We start from the raw sequence: 6,371 nt of genomic DNA on the forward strand, positions 1-6,371 counted from the left end.
CGGGGACGGGGGGGGGGAAGGGGGGGGGGGGGGGGACAAGTGAGCGCCCCCCTCCCTCCGATACCAAGCCACATGCCCTCGGCACTGGGAGGGTGCTTTTCCAGGGTCGCCCAGATGCGGGCTCCTCCCCCTTGTGAATGGGTAAGGGTTACTTGTACGCCTACCCATACACTAAAGGGTTAAAAAAAGGGTTAAAAAATAGATTAAATAACAACATCAGACTTTCATCAAAAATCCTTTATTCGAAAAAAAAATGATCCATCAACATAATCCAGGGTCAATCATGACGTCCAGCGTTGTCCACAACGACGATGACTCGACGGGAAAAAAAATGCCGGCAACTTATAAACAATTGGGCAGGGCTAGCAGTGACAGCCAGCTCCGCCCAAATGTTTACAGTTGTAACAGGTTAGCACAGATATTCCTTGTACGCACTTTAAATTACTACAACTACTACAGAAAGTGCAGATAACACAGTTAGTGCAATAAATTAATTAACACGATTTGCACAGATATTTCCTGTATGCACTTTGAATGATCACAATTGCTAGGAAAAATACAGATAACCCAGTTAGTGCAATAAATAAATACTACGGTTAGCACAGCTATACCTTGTACACACTTGGATTACCACTGTTACCACAGACAATGCAGATAACCCAGTTAGTGCAATATATACATTACTACAGTCAGCACATATATTCCCTGTATGCACTTTGAATGACCACAATTACCGCAAACAGTGCAGACAACCCATTTAGTGCAATAATTAAACTACCACGGTTTTCACAGATATTCCCTGTATGTACTTTGAATTACAACAGAATACAGATTTTTTTTTTTCCTAACACAATACCCTCAAATTTTTTGAAATCAATCAGCTAACTCACTGCTCTTCCTCTCAATCTGCTGTCTCTGCGATCTCCGGTCGCTTGCGTTCTCTCAGCTCCCTCTCTAACTCCTGCTCCTTTCCACTCAGCCACCCGATCTTGTCACCAGCACCAGAACCTGTCACCTGATCCCGTACCCAGCACAAATCAGCTCCCTCTCTCACTCTTTCTCCGCTTCACTCATCCACTCAATCCTGTCACCAGCACCAGCACCCAATCCCATCACCAGCACCAATCAGCTCCCCCTCTCAGTCCTGCTCCTCTCCACTCAGCCACTTGATCCCGTCACCAGCACTAGCACCCGATCCCGCCACCACCACCAGAACCTGTCACCAGCACCTGAACCCATCACCAATCAGCTCCCTCTCTCACACCTGCTCCTCTCCACTCAGCCACCTGATCCCCTCATCAGTACTAGAACTTGTCACCAGCACCTGATCCCGTCACTAGCACCAATCAACAGCTCCCTCTCTCAGTCCTACTTCTCTCCATTCAGCGACCCAATCCTGCCACCAGCACCCGATCCCGTCACCAGCACCAAAACCTATCACCAGCACCAATTAGCTCCCTCTATCCCACCTGCTCCTCTCCACTCAGCCACCTGATCCCGTCACCAGTACCAGAGCCTGTCACCAGCACCAATCAGCTCCCTCTCTCACACCTGCTCCACTAAGCCACCCAATCCTGCCACCAGCACTAATCAACTCCCCCTTTCACCTCTGCTCCTCTCCGCTTAGCCGCCCGATCCTGGTTGATCAGCTCCCTCTTGCACTTTACGCTCAGCTTCTATCACTAGCAACGATCAGATCAGATAAGCTCCCTCTCAGTACTCTGCTCCTCTCTGCACAGCAGCAGCAGTGGCAGCACCACTCTCTCTCCCGCTCACTCTCTCCAATCTCCCCGATCCAGTCCGTCCCCATTCAGCTCAGCAGCACCGCTCTCTCTCCTGTTCACACTCAGTCTCTCCAATCTCACCAATCCATTTGTGTTCAGCTCAGCTCTCACTCAGCAGCAGCATCACCACTCTCTCTCCCACTTACTCTCAGTCTCTCCGATCCGGTCCGTCCCCGTTCAGCTCAGCTCCCGCTCCCCCACTCCTGCAGGTCCAGACGCTTGCTCTGCTCTGATTGCAAGATCTCAATACTGAGAAAGTTTTTGGTTTTTGTTCTGATTTTCTTTGTGTGGTAAAATAAATAAATATTATAATTTAAAAAAAACAGAATCTCAGTGCTCCATTCGCCAAATTTTCAGATTTTCTGAAATTTCTGCTTATAGGGCTTGCCGACTTTATGACACAAGGAGGTAGCAGCTCAATCAAGGACTTGTTAAATATGGATTTTTTCTACCCTAATTATTAGCAGTATGGCAGAAGATTAGGAAATAAACCTGAAGTTGTCCCTATTCAGGTCAGGGCCTAGTCAAGCTTGCATTTCAAAGTGCTGACCTGCAGAAATGTATACCACTATCTTATACCATTATCTGCAAATGCATAAGAATTACACTCTGTGGCAGAGATATTTCCTCCCCAAGCACAGATCCGTTTGCCCATTATGACAGGTGGAACTTTAAATACAGTTTGGTGAATCTGACATGCTTAGACTAGCAATCAATGTGATCCACTTGTCCAGTGGCGTAACAACCGGGGGTGCGGGGGGGTCACTTGCCCCGGGCGCAGGACTGAGGGATGTCCAGAACTCAGTGAGACTTTGCATAGCCAGATGCTTGCAAATTAACATTTTTATACCATTACAACAAAAACAAGTTTTTTACGCTAAAGGAATTTTTTTATAAAAATAAAAAACCACAGCTTGCCAGATCTGAATGATCTTGTGTGTTCTGCTCTTTCCTAGAAACCTGATAACATCTTTTAAAACACAACTGACAGTAACAACAGTGCTAGTATATAACAACTCAGTTCAGAACTTCTCTTTTGGAGTACTTCAAGTTTTGTATACAATTCCTGTCAGCTAGGTAAGTCCTTTACTTTATTTATATCTAGCATTATATCGGCTATTAAAACCTTGTAAAATATGTAACTTAATAAAAATATTTATGGCATTATAAAAAACATTACAAACATTTTTAGTGACAAATTTAGGGCTAAATTTTAGGCCTAATTCTGTATATATCTGAGGATATCTAGACACAAACCTGTACAGAAACATTTGACCTCAGAAACAATTTTCTCTAAAACTTTTTTTTGTTAAACATGTTAAACATACAAATAATATGAGAAAACATCCTGAAGGATTGATGAACATTTTAGATTTGCACAGTACAAAATCATTTTACAGTGTTATACAGTCCAAGGACACATAGAAGGTAAAATAATAATAATAATAATGTAATAATAGTTATTGCCAACTGCAGTTGCTACTGTGAAAACTCAAACTTCAAACATTGTTTTTAACACTATTCAAGAGCCTTCTCACACGGGTATTCTGGTCCGGTCTGCCTGTCAGTTTTTCAGGCGGATCTGATCGGCAGCCGGATCTAAATGGTTGTGCGTCTGTTTATATCCAGTTACCCCCAACTCCAGAACAGAGTCCCGTTTTGGTGGACCTGATCATAGTGGATCGGGGGTAATGTGACACATGTCCATTTATTTCCAACTCCCCACAGACAAACATGGGTGCGGTAATTTAATTTTTTCACTCCATCGCATTGAAAAACTGGATGGACATGGATGTTACAGATCCCCTGCTAATTGGAACTGAAGGCGCCGGTGCAAAGGGGGCCATAGAAATACAATCTATTATTTTAATTATTATTTTTATACAACATTATGCCATAGCCTAGCAGTGCCACACCTCACCCGACCACCCCCATCCACCTTTTCCCCCCCAGATAGAAGCCCAAGGCAGCAGCCATGCAGACTCACCATGGACAGGGGAGGACGAGGATGTAGCCATAGAGGAATGAGGTCGGGACTGTGCAGCAGTGTGTGCAAAAGCAATCCGTCCTCCTCTGCTGAGTGGAAGGTGACATCCGGAGCTGCAGAGATTGTTGATACACATGGGGACAGGAGGCTGCTGCCCTCTAGCGTCAGGATGGGATAGTGCAGCAGAGGCGGCTGGTCCAGAAACCGCATCAGCACTAGTTTATGGGGTACAGGGCCCCACAATAATGACTGGGTCCGGGGCAACTGCCCCTTTTGCCCCACCTTAAAGACGGCCCTGGGCTATTCACTCACTGCCATTCTGCCCCTATGAGAATAGGGGCGAGCGGCAGTGAGTGAGCTGCTGGAACGTTGGCTCAGCCGATCCAGATGTTGGATCGGCTGAGTCGAACTCCTTCTGCATTTTGACCGAAGGCAGCCGATGTATGGCTCATTTTAGCCAATGACTGAAGTGAATAGTCGAACAGTGTTCGGCTCACTTCACTTCAGCTGGGTCATTCACTTTGGTGCCTTTGGCAGCTTTGTGAATAACTCCCTTAATGATTATTAAAACATGAGTCAATAGAGTAAATTGACATTTAATGAGGCCCTCTGGTTTTAAATTAGGAAGTATCCTGCTAGGGTGCAAAGTGATAGGGAACAAACAAATTGTTTTACCTGCAACTGGTATAGTCTCAGGCTTGGTAATTATGAGCCTCTAATAGTGATAGCAATGGCTGTTTGCCATCCAGTGCGAGGAGCCAATAGAAGCATGTGATGCCCGAGGCAATCTAGTGCCTGAAGAGTCTATTCTTAGGGGAAGGAGGGAGTTCTGAGAAAAGAGTTGAATATGGGGTGATAGGAGCCATTGTACTTTACTGTGAGTGAAGTGTGGGGTTTTGTAAAGCTATTCTATACTTAGGAAGGAACTAGGAGTAGGTTATCCACATGCAGGGGGGTCATAATCAGTTGCTTCAAAAGCTACTCATATTGGGTGTTTACACATGTAAACACATACATTTTACTGATCATTAACCATGCTTTTTTCGTCCAGAAAAAAACCAAAATGGTACATGATCAGTAAATGTATTTTGGTTGTGTGCATCTATCCTAAAATATTATGGTTGTGTGCATCTAAGCTTTGAAACCACTGCTACATAATCCAATTACAATATTGAGAAATGTAAAAATGTACTCTCAGCATTTTTTATGATAAATATGTTTACTAAGCCCTGTTGAGAAATGTTTTATTATGTTGTTGTTCGACATGGCATTCTTCAAAAACGAAAATCTCCAATTTTGATCTTGATGCTGAGGCCCATGAGTTCCATATGGCCCTGCAAAAGCTCAGTGTGTGACCTGCTATGCTTTAAAACCCCAGTTCGGGTTTGGAAAACAGTACACCGCAAACCTGTGAAGATTTTGCTTTTCAACGTCTGACCACAATGCATTTTCCGACAGCTCTCCCCCTTTGTATACATTGGGGAACATTTATCATAGGCTTTGCGACTGTTTCCTAGCAGTCTGATCATGTAAAATAATGCTAAAGAAGCACAAATGATTGTTTCTGCGTTTGCATCATTTTTCCACCACCGCTGGAACACTTTGGAACACTTTGTGACCAGATACATACAAATAGCGACAAGGTGCATAATCTACACACTTATATTGAATCTGTGACAGTCCCCTGCATCTGATATATTATACACAGAACAGCTGCAATGTTAAGAAGTCCTCCTGAGGACTTCTTAAAGTAGTGCAATGTAGTGCAATGTAGTGCAGGCTGGGTTATCATGTCATAAAAGTATTTTTACTGGTTCTTTTACTCCTATATGTGGAAAGCTGATCTACCCTTTACCTTTATGTCTAAACATTGACTTCCCAGCCATCTTTTCCATAAATAGACAAAAACCAAATGCAACTTTGTACAGATGCTTACTCCAATACCACACAGAGCCGGATTTCCACTTTGGATGCCCGACTGCCCGTAGGCACGAATGGAAATCTGTTTAGTCTGAGCTGGCGCCCTTACCTGCTACAGGACCTGCTGGCTTTCACATATGCAGAGAAGAACCCTGGCGTAGCCTTATCCAGCGCTGGGGCTCTTCTCCTGCGTTTGTAGAAGCTGGAGGTTCCTGTAGGCGCCGCTGCTTGCCTACAGTACCCTCGTTGCTTTTGCCAGTGTTAAATAGTTACATAGTATTTGAGGCTGAATAAAGACACAGGTCCATCAAGTTTAACCTTTGTGTGCCTGTTTGAGTTTGTGCATGAATGTGTATATATGAGTCCCTGTGTGGTCTAGTCTTTAAGAGTACCTGTACTCCTGTATGTAGGGATGTTCAGATACCAGTTCAGATACCGGTGCTGATACTTGGCATTTTCATGAGAACTACCAGGGTTGCAGTGTTTGCAGCTGAGGACCTGGTTCTGGCGCTCCACCACTGTCCTGAAATCATTAGTCTGTATTGTTTTAGAAAAACTGTCACATGACAATAAACAAAAATGTATCAGTACTTGTATCTCTGAGTACTTGTAAAGTATCAGTAGTTGTACTTGAAAAAAACTGGTATTGGTGCATCCCTTATATATATATATATGTATAA

The sequence above is a fragment of the Nanorana parkeri genome, unplaced genomic scaffold (assembly GCF_000935625.1).
Source record: "Nanorana parkeri isolate BGI_ZX_2015 unplaced genomic scaffold, ASM93562v1 scaffold143, whole genome shotgun sequence".
NCBI lineage: Eukaryota > Metazoa > Chordata > Amphibia > Anura > Dicroglossidae > Nanorana > Nanorana parkeri.